General features: G+C 40.7%; 1 long non-coding RNA gene across 1 annotated transcript in view; it reads right to left on the bottom strand.

The window, feature by feature from the left end:
• Window positions 1–14,310, bottom strand: part of LOC128331581 (uncharacterized) — a 163,387-nt gene extending 149,077 nt beyond the window's left edge. The window contains exon 1 of the long non-coding RNA XR_008310357.1: window positions 14,177–14,310. This is a non-coding gene — a long non-coding RNA (uncharacterized LOC128331581). The remainder of the gene's footprint in view (window positions 1–14,176) is intronic.
• Window positions 14,311–14,727: the final 417 nt, after the last annotated feature.

The following is a 14,727-nucleotide window of genomic DNA, read 5'->3' as shown; positions in this document are numbered from 1 at the left end:
ATATTGGCTTATGTACATAATTTGTGCAGGGCACAGAACTGATTTTAAAGGAGAGCCAGTGTGGTGTAGTGGTTGAAATGTTCAACTAAGATGGGGGAGACTCGGGTTCAAGTCCCCACTCAGCCATGAAACTCACTGGGTGACTTTGGGCCAGTCACAACTCTCTCAGGGTTATTGTGAGGGTAAATACAAACATGTATACCACTTTGGGCTCCTTGGAGGAAGAAGATATAAGTGTAGAAAATTTAAATATTATATATTTATATTATACACAAACCTGCTGTCAAGTGATGCACATTACACAAACCACTGGATACCAAATTAGATTATTGCTTCATTTTTATTTTATTAGTTCTGGGGGGGACACCCCAAACCTCAATTTGCTGCAGCACCAAAGAGACACACAAAATGTTAAGTAGTATTAGAAAAATGATTGCCAACAATATTGAACACACCAATGATGTTTTCACATTTTGAGTATTTTATGCAATTGTGGTGACAGTTTTCATTCTATAAGATAGGACAGAATGACAAGGTTGGCAGCATCACAAAAAGCAGAAGGGGAAAAAAGATATCAGCAATTCACACCTGGAAAGGATAGAAAGTGGGAAGCTTCTCAGGAGAAAGGAAAAAGGGAACAAATGGTTGGCTTCTATATAGCACTTTAACACATCTTTTGGTGCCAATGGCTATTTCCTCCCCAGGGGCAGGCTTTACTGATAGTTTACGGGGCAAACTCAAAGTTGTCCAACAAAACCAACACAAATAGAGATTTTTTTACCATGTGAATGCACCCCCTCCATTCCGGAGATGTGAGTTAAAGGGCTTTAAAAGCCCCATGTGAAAAACTTCCAGGGAGAAAATAGCAATTGGGGGGGGGGGGTTGTTGGAATTGCAATGTGGAGGCAAAAGGTCAAAAACCTGCCACTTAATGGCACAGCAGGGAAATGACTTGACTAGCAAGCCAGAGGTTGCCAGTTTGAATCCCCACTGGTATGTTTCCCAGACTATGGGAAACACTTATATCGGGCAGCAGCGATATAGAAAGATGCATCATCTGATACTACGTGGGAGATGGCAATAGTAAACCTTTACGAAAGACAACCACAGAGCGAGGCATCAACACCAACTCGACGGCACACTTTACTTTATACCAAGGTCCCCATGCTCACAGGTAGCTATTGCAAAAGAGCAAGTGCACAGACATGTAAGGGCAAACTATGAGTTCAAAGCAATGTGTAGTCTGGCAACGGTACTACAATTCATAGTACTACAATCGCCCTATTGCCACTTTATGTTCAGCACTCATATGGTGCAGTCTCATACATGCTGAACACAGGTGTAGTAGTATACTTCCTGTGTGTAGCATGCATTTGAAGGACCTGTATCCCAGTTCACTTTTAAAATGAACACAGGTACAGTCATTCACATAAAAACACTCAAAAGTGTACAGATATCTGAACACATTTACAAGTTAATGAATTCATTCACACAGTCAAAAGCTGTGTTCTACCCAAGTTTGGGAGCTTTTTTGGCTGACAAGAGTCACCCAAAAAACTTGCTTTTGACACCCAAACTGTACTTGCTTTCAATCACCACCATAAGCAGTATATGGCAGAACCATCTCAAGTGGAAGTTAACTGCAGATTATGAAGGGAAAGACCCAATTACCGAGTGGTTGACCAGCCATGGCAAAACAAGGGTGCTGGATGCATGGATGGCCCTGCTATTTTTGCAAAGTATCCACGTAACTCAGTGTTGGCATTGCTTCATGACAAGTGCAGGCTGCCATAAATAAGTTTACAGCGCAAGTTCCTAGAGGTTAATTGCAGGAGACATGGAGGTTAAGGGAATTCACCCAGGCAAAGAGCTGGAACAAGTGAACAAATCACACACTTTCAAGAAAACTCTGGAGTTGGCTTAGCTGCAGGTTTATTTGGGGCTGCTTTTCCTCAGGATTCAGTCTCTGTGGCCAAGAGGGAGACTTGGAGGACTGATAAATTTTGAGTTCAGTAGATATTTTAAAGGGGTGGCGGGGGGAGGAGAACTAGGACATCTGTGGTAATAAACATCGACTTTATAGGGAGGAAAGGCCTTGTACGATACATGAGGACACAGGATGTGCTTCTAATAGCAGAACATTAGGAAGAGAAAAGTCAGACCATAGGATCTGAAACGCAGTATGGGTCAGGCGTTAACTTGCAGTGAAAATATAGCCCAAGAAGAATACTACTGAAATCCACAACATCATGAATCTTCCAAGGCACAATTATTTTCCCCAAAGTATACTTATCCTAATATGCATTTCTAAAAGGGTAGGGCACACAGGTGGATTAGTTTAAGTCACTACCACCCCAGATTTTAAAACAACCAATTTAGCTAATTTAATTGATATTGCATTTCTTCAACAGGCATACATACTAGGAGCCTTCTCACACATCGTGTTGAACTTGTGATTTGGCTGCGATGCTGAAGTCCTTGGAATACATGCAAGCCCTACTTCTCGTGTTGGGATTGGTGGGTTCGTATGACATGCCCAGTCTCAGAATATTCACTCTATTTGCAGTATGGAACTCGACATCTGTCCTTTAGATTTGAACTGAGACAGATGTCAGGTTCTGTATGGAAGTAGGGTAGAAGACTGTGTTGTACAAACCCACCAACTTCAGCATATCGTTCCTGATACCAGAAGCAGGTTGTGTGCATGTTCAACATGACGTATGAAGCCACCCACTGATTTCTATAACAATATTCAGCCTAAGAATATTAATTCCAAGCCTTTGGCCATCACTCTACATGCTGTTTACCCTACATAATTTCTGCTTAGAGATGAGAAGCAGATTTTCATCTGGCTCTTCTTGTACACATGCAAAGCAGATCATTAATCCAGATTTATCAAGACAGATAATTAAACTGAAGGCTAAGGCTGCAATTCTATGTACACTTATTTGGGAGTCAGTCCCACTGAAAGAAGCAGGATAGTCAAGCATAGAATTTGGCAGTGTGTGTCCAGAACTTTCCATAATCAAGGGCTGAAACTTACTGGGCAAAATAGTGTGTCTCAGCAGCACTCTTCACAGGGCTATGATAAGCATGGAAAGGGGAGGGAAGAGTGGGATTGTTCCCCATGTCCTTACTCACTACACTGTTGAACGCATAACTTGTGAACAGAGATTCTGATCATGTATAGGCTCTTTCACCAAGATGCTGAATGCTGCATGTAGGGTGTGAGGGAGGAAAGAGCACAATCATCTCCTCCTCCACACTCTACATGCATACATTGTAATTTGTGAAGAGGGCCAATAAGTTGGTAAGTGTCCATGCTGTGTGGTAGTCTCATAGGTTTTCATTATTTGAACTCCCAAAACCACTGCAGAGCTCCTGAAGCTCTGAAGGTAACTGCAGAGCATTTAATAAGTCATCCATACAAACTCAGTGGATTATCCTGATAAGGGCCAGGACATCTCCTGGATCCTACCATCTTGAAGAACATTAGTCTCTGGATACAGTAGAGAGCCCACACTAATAGATATGACTTATTGTATTAATTCAACTCTTTAATTAAATTATTTTCTGCCTTTAAAAATAATAGAGAAAAGCAGTTTTTAACTCAATACTGGGTTAAAGTGTTTGATAGATGGTCAGTATTTAATTTGAAGTGAATATAAGGGTTGATTAACACATGATGGCATTAAACTTGATTTAAAATGAGATTTTTTAAAACTGAAATTTAAACGTTTTAATTTAAAACACACTTAAGTGTGTTGATTAAATTTCAAATGTTTTTTTTTTAAATAGGTGTTAATCCACCCTAAAGAGTGTTGAGAACCTAAAGCCTAGCAATTGTATCTTTCCATAGTATGCTCAGCTGGTTTTGCCAGCATACAGAACTGCTTTATTGGTTAATCTAGCTCAGTATTTTCTACTCTGGCTTATAGCAACTCCAAAAGCTTCAGATAAAAGTCAGTCCAATTAAATACTGAATCCGGGATCCAGTGCACGTGTTCTACATTGAATTATGCCACTATTTCCATTTTATAGAACTCTTTGGCATAACTAGCAACAACATCTAAACTATATATGTTCATGAGTATCAACAGTGATTAGGAAGGATTTTCAAGATATCCACCCACTCAAATTGTTTTCAGCTTAAAGAGGCCACAATATAAATTAGTAGTGCTTTAGGGTGGGTGGAGTAAAACCTCCTGAAGCATCTTGGTCCAACCATCATCGGCACTTAGATGGATTGTCTCAATGTTGTCTAAATCAAGATTGATAGAAAGATCTTCATGCAGCTGATTTCACAACTAAGCTGCTGGCAGATTACAATGAAGGCTGCTGAAAGCCAACAGTATTTTTTAATTGTAACTAACCTGAAGACAAAAACAATACAGCGGGGGCGGGGGGGGGGCTCCCAGCCTACTGGGCATTTCAACAAAAGATGACTTCTTCAAAATCTCATAAACCATACTCTGACAATGTCTTAAAGCTCCTGGTTGCATTTGATCTACTACAAAACTTTAAGTTTAAGAAAAGTCTAGTTTATATCTGCAAAGCAGATTATATGGAAGACTCCATCTTCCTGTCCAAATCAAGCCAATTTCATTTCAGATTATTCGGTTTTCCTCAAGAATGGGGTCCTTGTAAGAACCACCCATTCAAATGATACCTATCACAATGATATTCCCAATGGGTTTATGTATCACTAGTTATATCACTAGTTTATGTATCACTGTGGTTGCAATCAGGGTGGAAGTTAATCTCCATGCCCTTACAGCTAAGACTGCTGATGGCAGAAAAATATAGTCTTAGTACTTGTAGGTGCTATACCCTTTTTCAAGCAATCTGGGCTAGACAGCATCAGAGGTGAGCTAGTGGGCTGGAAGGAGCACTGAACTGACACACTGGCACTGCTTTTTATATTATTATTATTTAATAATAATAATGATGATGATGATGATGATGATGATGATGATTCAATTTCTATACTGCCCTTCCAAAAATGGCTCAGGGAGGTTTATACAGAGAAATAATAAATAAATAAGATGGATCCCTGTCCCCAAAGGGCTCACAAGCAACAGACACCAGCAACAATCGCTGGAGATACTGTGCTGGGGGTGGATAGGGCCATTTACTCTCCCCCTGCTGAATAAAGAATCACCATAGTAAAAGGTGCCTCTTTGCCCAGCTAGCAGGGGAGCTAACTGGGCAAAGTTATATGAATATCTAAGTGTTAAATTCATAACTGGTTTTACACACACATTTGTAAAAGCTTTGACCCTTTATTCTGTACTGTTATGTGCCACATTTTATGAGTGTGGCAATCTATCTTTTCGTTACATTGTAGAAAATGTTTTGAAATTGATTTTAAACAAGACAAATAGCCTCTGAAAATAAGACATGTTGTATCTCTCTCAATCATGTCTTTTATATTTAAGAAAAGCTCATGAAACTCAATGAGCAATTGATATTTGTTGTGTCACAATTGTAAGCTCTATGCAACAATATTGGGGCTTTGCAATACAATCACAGAATAAAGGCTTAAAACTGTGAACTGGATACAGAATTAAAAATCCTGAAATACTCAACATATATGTGTGTTGTTTTTTTTAATGTATGCTTTTAACCCTTAAGGCTGAAAGTATTTCTTAAAAGATATGTGAAAGCATGAAAAAGCTGGATGAAGTCTCAGAAAGGTGGAGCTGAACAGGAGCTCCAGTGATGAGGTTGCAGGGATAGTTTCTTCAGCCTCCTCATGGTTAGCAAAAGCATAATGATTATGCAAAATTGGCTAATGTGGAAATGTTCAAACTTTAGGTTGCACAATTCAATTTTTCTTAGCACGGAATGCAAGAGATTTTAAAGTGTGGAGTGTACAAAACCCACTTGTAATCTTTTCCATTCTCTGGCACTAACACCAGAAGTATGTTTCATAGTCCACACTAGTAAGTTTTATCTAGTCTGGAGAACAATGTTCCGCTAGGGCAAAATTCAACAGCCTGTATTCCCCCTGGTGAGAGTCACTCAGGAGCACATTATGCCAGTGAACCAATTTCTGCACTGACTTCCCAAAGCACCCCATGCACATCTAAAAGTACTAAGTAGGTTAGGTTCCCAAGAGAAAGTAGGACCCTTCACAAAACCCAAAAAGGCATCTTGGTGGTGATCTTTTTCTACTAAGTCTGTACAGCAAAGGCACACCAAGAGGCATTTCCAGTGGTTGCTCCGTGGCTTTGCTACCATCTGTCATCCCAGAGATCTACCAGCATGAGCCATAGCATCCTTTGAAAGTGATGAAAAGGCATGTGTGGGTGGGTGGGTATATCTCTATCTATCTGAGCAAGCTTTTTGTGGCCAGAGCTGACCAGGGAGTCATCTAGGAGGAACTGAAGGGGCTAACTACATCTAACATGCACATTAGAGTCCCAACACCATTACAAAGAAGACCGACCAGAAGGAACATATTTTAAGCAGAGAAGTGTACACATGGTGTGTGAGAGCTGAATACCCCCTGCCAGTGACTGTCTGGCTGTTGTTGTTTTTTAAGCAGCAAGCACTCTGTTAGCATTCTGTTATTTAAGTGTAATGCAAAATGCATCGTCAGCCTCCTACTATATATATTATGGGGTGATTCTCACAATCACCAAGAATGGGGGGGGGAGGTAGGGCGGGGCAGGGAAGGCTCCAACAGGTTTATCTTCCCTGCAAATGATAGAGGGGATTGGTGGCGGGGGCGCATTCTGTGCTCCCACATGAGAAACCCTGCTCTGTGAAGCATGAAGCAGGACAGAGGGATCCAGGGCTGTAACTTCTTGTTCTGGCCTCCATGAATCCCACAATGCAACGTGCAACACATGCACTGCATTTCGGGATTCACACAAATGACGGGTGCACTAGGCACCCATTTGTGTCCACTAGGGCTAAACATAGCCCCAGTGAACACATGAGCAGTTAGCCCGGAGTAAGGGAGGCTCACTTCCTTAACCTCAGCTAACAGCCAGGGTAAACAACGGGGCTAGGTGGTGCTGCCCCGCTGCGATCCAGCATGATCTTGGCAGTTCTCACGTGCAGCCTAACCCAGACTGGGCATCCTCATCCTGGGTTAGGCTGCACATGAGAACAGCCTCCATGTCTATTAAACAGGTATAGTATGACTGCAAGACACTAGGCCTGTTCACACAGTCATCAACGTCAGGATAGGAGGCATTCTACCCTGCTTTGCACAATTTTGTGAACTCACAAAAGTCTGTCCAACCCAGGTTGCTCAAAGCAAGGTAGCCCAGCTTTTGTACCCTGCTCTTAATCAACGTGAGCTTTCCTACCTTGCTCTTCTGGTTGTGTGGGTGCACTTAACATCTACATAAAAACCTATGTTGAGTGTTGTACTGGTATAGTGTCATAGCTTCCTCCAAGCAATCCTGGGAACAGTGGTTTGCCGAGGCTGCCAAGAACTGTTGTGCCGGATGTTCTGGTCCCTACTACATTTCCCAGGGATCCTTAGCTGAAAGGAACAACAGTTAAGCCATTTTTAATCTGTGGTGTGGATAATAAACCCTCTATTTTTCTCCTTAATATAATGCTGTTCCTCTTCTGTAAATCTACTATCTGTTCATACAATTACTTTGGTTGTGTGAATCAACCTTGCAGTACCAAGTTCTAAACAGGAACAATAAAGAATAAGAAATAAGGGGATGTCTCTTCTTTAGAGTGCTACGTGACTGACTGACTGTACTGTTCTGAAATGAGGAACCTCCATTGTGTTCTATGGTGCCGTGAATGCTCAGTATTAGGGGACATCTATTAATCCACAATGAATCTTGTGGAAAAATAATAAGTACAGGGGTTGTTTTTCCCCTAAGTTATTAAGCACGGTTACATGGGTAGTTTCTTTTCTTTCTTTAAAAAGGATTGATCTAAATTACTAGAGCAACATTCTAAAAAGGCTTTAGAAAAAGATCACAATAGGCAGCATTTAATTATGAAGACATTTTGGCATAATGCTTAGAAGCATCTACCTTTTAATTGACAGACTCTACAGATTTTCTGTAACTTTCTGGTTCTAATAGAGCTTTCGAAAGCTGGATTTCTAAGCAGCTATATTCATGTATTCTCTGTTGTTTCCATTTGAAAACACTGCAGAATTAGTTGTGCCTCATTCATGACAATGTACAAGAGATCTTTGGCAGGGGGAACCACTTAGACGTGAAATTTTGCCCACCGAAAAGTTGTAGTAACAGATCAACATGCACTGAACATTTTAAAATTAATGTCAAGTCATATTGCAATCGAAACTGATTCTGCAAAAGTCAAGGCAATGTATTAATATCTTAGTTTATTGCATGGCAATAGAAAGATACATTAGCTTTCTTCTCTGCCATTTAAATGTAAAGTAAAAATGATTATTTGTAGGCAAAAAACTTCATCTCAGCCATTTTACCAGACAAAAGGCAGAGGGTTGAATACTGCATTGTGCCCCACCCAACTCAGTCTCAGACTGATTATGTTTTCTACTTGTAAGATTGTTCTATTACAACTAGATTATCTGTGTTCAGTTTTTTTAGCATACCACACACATACAAGCCATCATTTGTAACCCAATCATGCATGACAATAAAGAAAAGTCAAAATAGCTTAGAACATTAGTGCCCATTTTTCATCATTGCGGAAAAATGTCAGTGTTGATAAATGCAAGTTAATCATTTTAAGCAGTTATCTTTAAGCTATTTCAACACTTTTTTCAAAAAAAGGTACTAACACAACATCTAAAAGTACAGAAATGTTTCTTCTTGCAAAAATAAAGTAGTTGCGTTAATTTCTCTCTCTTTTGTCTAATGATACATCGGGTGCATTAATTTAAATGTGAATACACATTTCTAACAGTCCAAAGAAAGTGAGATGTCAGCTATTATTGTAAACGCTATCAATTAGCCCATATAATTAGCCATTATGAGCTATATGGTTCAAATTGCAGCAATATGTTGGTAGAAGTAATCTTATTTCTATTTCTGCACATATAATTAAAGTTGAAGATATACAATAATTGGGGCGACTGTATGAGCAATGTAGATGGCAGACTGTGTGCAGATGCAGAAAATACAAGTCTGTACCTGCACCTTGCTATTAAAATGTAGATGCTCACAGACACAAGTTTTGGGCAGTATAGAAATTTGTTAAATAAATAAAATAAATACCAACATTCTTCCATAGATGTTAAGTTAATAATATGTTTGAAGGTTTGTGTAGTTAAATTGAAATCCATAAATCTGCATACACTGTCAACTAAAAAACTGCTGACAGCCACAGATAGGTGAAAAAAGTGAGTAGGATTTTAACACAAATTGAAATGGAAAACACTCAGAAAGGTGGAAGGCACTCAGGCAAATATTACTCAAAGAGGATCTAAATCTGAGCCTTTTTCAGCTATAGATCCAAGTTTAACATTCTAATTATTGTCTCATTTTTAAAAAGTAAAGCAATGGATGTGATTTCACACACTACTTCTGACTAAGACTACATATGTGGTTCTATTCCGTCATATGCCAAGCAGAAATGTAGGGTTACAGTTTCATACTCCTAAATGCAAGAATGACACAAACGCCCTTTTCAGCCCAGATTCCACATCTAGGTGCATCTCTTGTGTCAGAAAGTTAAATTATTCACATGTTTTTTCTGTGCATTTTGTTTATCTACAGTATGATCCAACAGGCTGAAGCTGCAATGTGAAGAGAAGCTTAAATAACTGTGGGAATTGTAGTGTCATGAGGACACTTGCAAATGTCCACCAGAATATTCTTAACTACCAACCAGACTAATTATCATGATTCCTTGGGAAAAGTCATGAGTGAAGCCAAAAGGTGTAATGTAGATATTTTTATTGCTACTACAATACTATCAACAGTTACACCAGCCTAAGCCCTTTGCTTTGTGGGAACTAAATATACACAAATGCACTAGGTCGTCCAGCACAAGGACAAGTGAACTCTGTTTGCATTTATTGATCTGCAACAGAACATGGCAGCTTTTTCTTAGCCTGAATTAACACATAGTTACCCTACCTGTTATTTTTCACATGCAAGTGGCTGACTGAGATCCAAAAGGACAGTGTGTACCCAAAAATAATTTGGATGACATGACAAACAATTTTTGAAATTAAGAGAACAAAAGCCGTTTCAGATAAAGCACAGGAGCCTGCTATTCAAAGCCCAAAATCCCACTGCACATGCCCAGTGTTCTCTCTAATTTTTTTCATCTGTGTGCGCAATGAGTTTTGTTCTGAGTGGCAGAATCAAGGTAGTGTGTGCACACATGCATTCAGAACGGAGTCTTCCTGATCCAACCCATGCAGGATCTAAAGTTAACTGAGTGGTCATCAAAAAAACTTGTGAGTGTGTGCATATGCGTATGCCTTAGAGGGAACACTACACATGCCCATGTCCCTGGGTACGCCCATGTCTGGGTATGCCTAAACTAGTTTTGTTTTTTTTTTTAATGCTGTCTGCATTGCTTAATTAAACTTTGTGTCAAGTCAACCTTGCAGAGAAGCCCACAAGAGTTACTAGATAACAAAGGAGGTGTATTTGCATGCCAATCCACACACTTGTCATACTGGACTATCCTAAACATGTTTACCCAGAAAAGTTCTACTGAATTCAGAGGGGCTTATTCTCAAGTAAGTATGTTCGGTTCTGCAGGCTTAGTTCTATATCATGATATCCTGAAAAGGGATCTCTCTTCCCTTTTCCACTTCTCTTCCTGGGCCTGAAGGAAATCTGTACTTATCATAGGCAAGTATCTAAGACAGATCTGAATAACTGTTGCTTTGATGTTTTCAAAAAAGGAATGAACATTGCTCCTTTGTCTCAGTATGCCTTGTTGCATACGTATATTTGCACCAAGTACAATCTAACCAAGTCTATAAAATCCCACTCTATCTTAGACTACGGCAAACTGCAGAATGGTGTTTTCACCATGTTCAGCAACATCCCCCCCCCCTCACCATGCCCCTCCTTAAACATCCAGCCTAAACATGAGTTCCAGTCAAAGCATGAACACTACTTTGTGACTTCTGGCCCTAATCAAGGTATTGTTTTACTATTCCTGTATGGAATTGGTTGTTATTTGATCTTCAATGTGTTTCCACAGCAAAAAAAGGGAGGCAATGTCAAAGAATCGCAACAAATGTAACTATAGGACCCCCCTTTTAACAAAAATGTAGCATTATTGCACACTGCTCTCCACCATCAGCTGCTCTACCAAGTGGTTTCCACATATAGTCAAAGTTTAGTACAGATCTGCAGAAAAAGGCAAGCGCCATTTCTATATTGCCACATTTCATTGCACCAGGAACTTCACTGCTTGGATGTGCTGTGTCAGTTTGAAAAGCTAATTGTTTATTCAGCTTGAATGCCCATTTAGCAATAGGTGGGTGTTCTGGAATGCGCCAATCCATAGCTCTGTGCATGTATTCACTGAGGCAACTTGAGGAGCCATTTTGGTCTAGAATATTCTCCTGCAGCAGTTACAGAGCAAGCAAGCAAGCAGAACCAGAATGCACCCAACAAATGTAAATTCTACAACGTGTGGCTTTTATAAAGAAGTTAATCATTTTGACACTAGCATCCTTAAGGCATTTCTGTGAAATCGTTGACAAACATCTTGTATCTGTCTCACCTTCTAGTTATCCCTTTGGCAATTATTGACCCTCAATTATGCATAAACACCAAGATCTATGTTCAAGGCATATTTTTTTCATACCCATTACAATTTTAAAGGGTACGAATGTAGGAATTTAGATTCCAAGCAAGCAAACGCAAGCAAACACATCTCTAAGCATGTTGACTGATGTTCTGATTAAATTACTCAACAGTGCTACTCAGGAGTTACTCTAAAGGACTAAATTCCAATAGGACTTCATCTCTTGCAAGTTAGGATACCATCCACTGTTAAAGAGAGACTTCATAAGTAATTCCTGAAAAGGGCGGGGGGGAACCTAGCCTTCCCCCCCCCTTAATTTTCTTAAAATTTAAGCAAATTCCAATAAATTTCCCCCCAGCAGAGTAAACTATTTTGTATTCTTGCTAAAGCCAACCAAACTACTATGTCCCTTCCTCTGTGGGACCCAACCTTTTCTGTATATCTCTCATATGAACCACATTGGGCACATAAGTCAATTACAATTGCTTTCTTGAGCCATGGCTTTTAAGCAGGGCGATCCTATGAATGTTTATGCAGAAGTCCCAGTGTGTTCAATGAAGCTTACTCCCAGGTAAATGCCAGATGAAAGGCCACCACACCTAATGCAAACCAGACTGATGATATGTTTCATCAGCTCCACTAAGGAACTAGCTTCTCCAGAGAACAGACTTTTTAAATAGAACATAACTCTGACACCAACCAACATTCTTTGATCTAGGTTCTTCATCAGTGCATGCATAAGTTTAAAAAAAAAAAAACTATGGAAGGAAATCACTGTCATTTCACCGAAAACCAACAGCATTACTCCAGTTTAACTAGTCATTGAATAAGTTCTTGCATATTTCAAGCAGTTAACCTTCACACCATTAGAGTTACACACAAAGACATAAGTGACTACATCTATTAACAACTTACAATGTAGAAGCTGATCACAGAACATCTCTTTTAAACGTGGGGGGGGGGCAGGGGCGGAACCCAAAGCCTTTTAAGCTTATGCAGAAGTTCCACTGCATTACCAAAAAAAAAAAATCTCTACTGCTACTGTTGCTATTTTCTACAAATATGTATAGCATAACAATGAAGACTGCTAGCAAAGGGGGGGAAACATGCTTTTCTGTGGCTTTAGGGCATTTCTGTGGCTTTTTGTTCACAAATAAATGGAATGTAGGTTTCATGTGTCATTCTGAACCACTCCATCTTCCAATTTCTTCTAGACTTTAACTGAGTTCAATTTTTTAAAGCCAACATATTCTTACTGAGAAAAGATACTTTTGCTTAATCAAGGACAAAATGGGGCTCTGAGGAGGGCACATTCATTGGGCGTTACCGCATGCTACTGCTAGTTTATTCCATATCTATCATGGTTGCTGGCAGAAATAAGACCTTTAGCTATCTCTAGCTTCATTTTGGAGTCAGCAAACATACGGTCCAGACAGGGCAACCATGAGACACAATACTGGCAAAAAGTCTTACTGACACACCCAGTCTTACACATCCTTGGATTGCATCGACTCATTCCATTTCCCATGCAGCTTTCCAACTAGATTAATAACCAAACTGTCAATCTTTAATGATCTACATGAACAGTTTCTTTAAAGTAGCATTAAGCATTCTGGTGTGACCTGATCTTATGTATGTCTTAGTAGCCTCTAGTGCCTCTTCACTCACAATTCTAAACGTCACTGTCATCTTTTCTTCCCCAGTTTGAAAATTCTGCATCTTCTTTCCAGGCTGCATTTTCATTATTTGACATACACTACTGTGGCATATGACAAATCCAATTGACCATGTCCAGGCTCACGAAAAGGGAATGTGCCCCATTCCCTCCCTCCATTTGCCATCTTTATTCCTCCTTGTTAATAGAAAATAACAAGAATTGTAAAAACCAAGTAATCATAGAATGCCTGTACCATGATCATTAGCAAGCAGAGTTATACATGATACTCCACCTTGATTTAAAAGTATTTAAGTATATCATAAGCATGAAACAGACCTAGCTGGTTTTGTAAGGCAGTTACAAGTCTGATGAAACTTGTCATACAAACAAATCAGTTTATTTGCATGCTTTCCCATACTTAAACCCTAAAATATGTTTATAAGCAAAGCAAAGGAAATTCCTTCTTTAGATTAAAAAAGAAATCCATGTTTCAGTTAAAAATCCAGAGAGATGCCACTGAATAGCTCAGTAAGACATCTCTAGGGCATCTCTTGACCCCTTATCTTCCCGTGCATTGATACCTTTGGGCATCCAAGCTTCTTCCTCAAGGACAGTAACCCATTCCCAAGTCCACGCCTGATGCAGAAGCACTCCCTCCCGCGGCAGTGAAGCCAATGAGAGCTCTGCAGACCGCAAAAATGGGCAACCACGACTCAGACCCACAGTAGCTTCACTAACCGCCACCACTACCCATCGTAGAGAATACAATGGCTCGCAGCACTTCTTTCTCTCCTCACAGTTTAAGGAGATGGTGGACTGACTCACCTGTTTAGGAAGACTCAGCAGCGGCTGCGGTGCCTGGGAACCTCCGTCTGTCTCTGCCGGCAGCGGCACCCAGCAGCACTGGTGAGGCTAGCCGGCAGAGATCACACAGGGGAGGGGCTGCGCTGTCATATACCAGACACTACCATTCCCTCCTTACTTATGGGGGAAGGGAGGGGCGGCGCGCCTGGCGATCAGGTGACAGCGCTGCGCCCTACACTGCAGAATCGGGTGGTTCCCCGAGGGAGGGGGACAGGGAGGGCTAGCTGAGAGCGGAGGAAGAACCCTCAGCCCCGCCGCATTCGGATTTGGAACTCCCCGGCTTATTAGCATTCGAGAACCAGAAACTGGAGGGCGGCGGCAGGGGCCGTCGCCGCTGCTGCACGTGACTGAGTGGCTGCCGGCTTGGCTGGCTCTCAAGCCTCGCCGAGTGGATTCCGGCTCCTTCCATTGATTCGCCGCCTCCCTTCTTATTCCCGTATATCCTTTCGCAGATGGGGGAAGCCTCGCACTCGGAATGCCGTTAGAAGAACGGCGATCGCTGCTCCCGGTTG

This window comes from Hemicordylus capensis, chromosome 6, assembly GCF_027244095.1.
Source record: "Hemicordylus capensis ecotype Gifberg chromosome 6, rHemCap1.1.pri, whole genome shotgun sequence".
Classification (NCBI taxonomy): domain Eukaryota; kingdom Metazoa; phylum Chordata; class Lepidosauria; order Squamata; family Cordylidae; genus Hemicordylus; species Hemicordylus capensis.
Note: the sequence above shows the minus strand (reverse complement) of the source record. Positions and strands in the feature narration are given on the sequence as shown.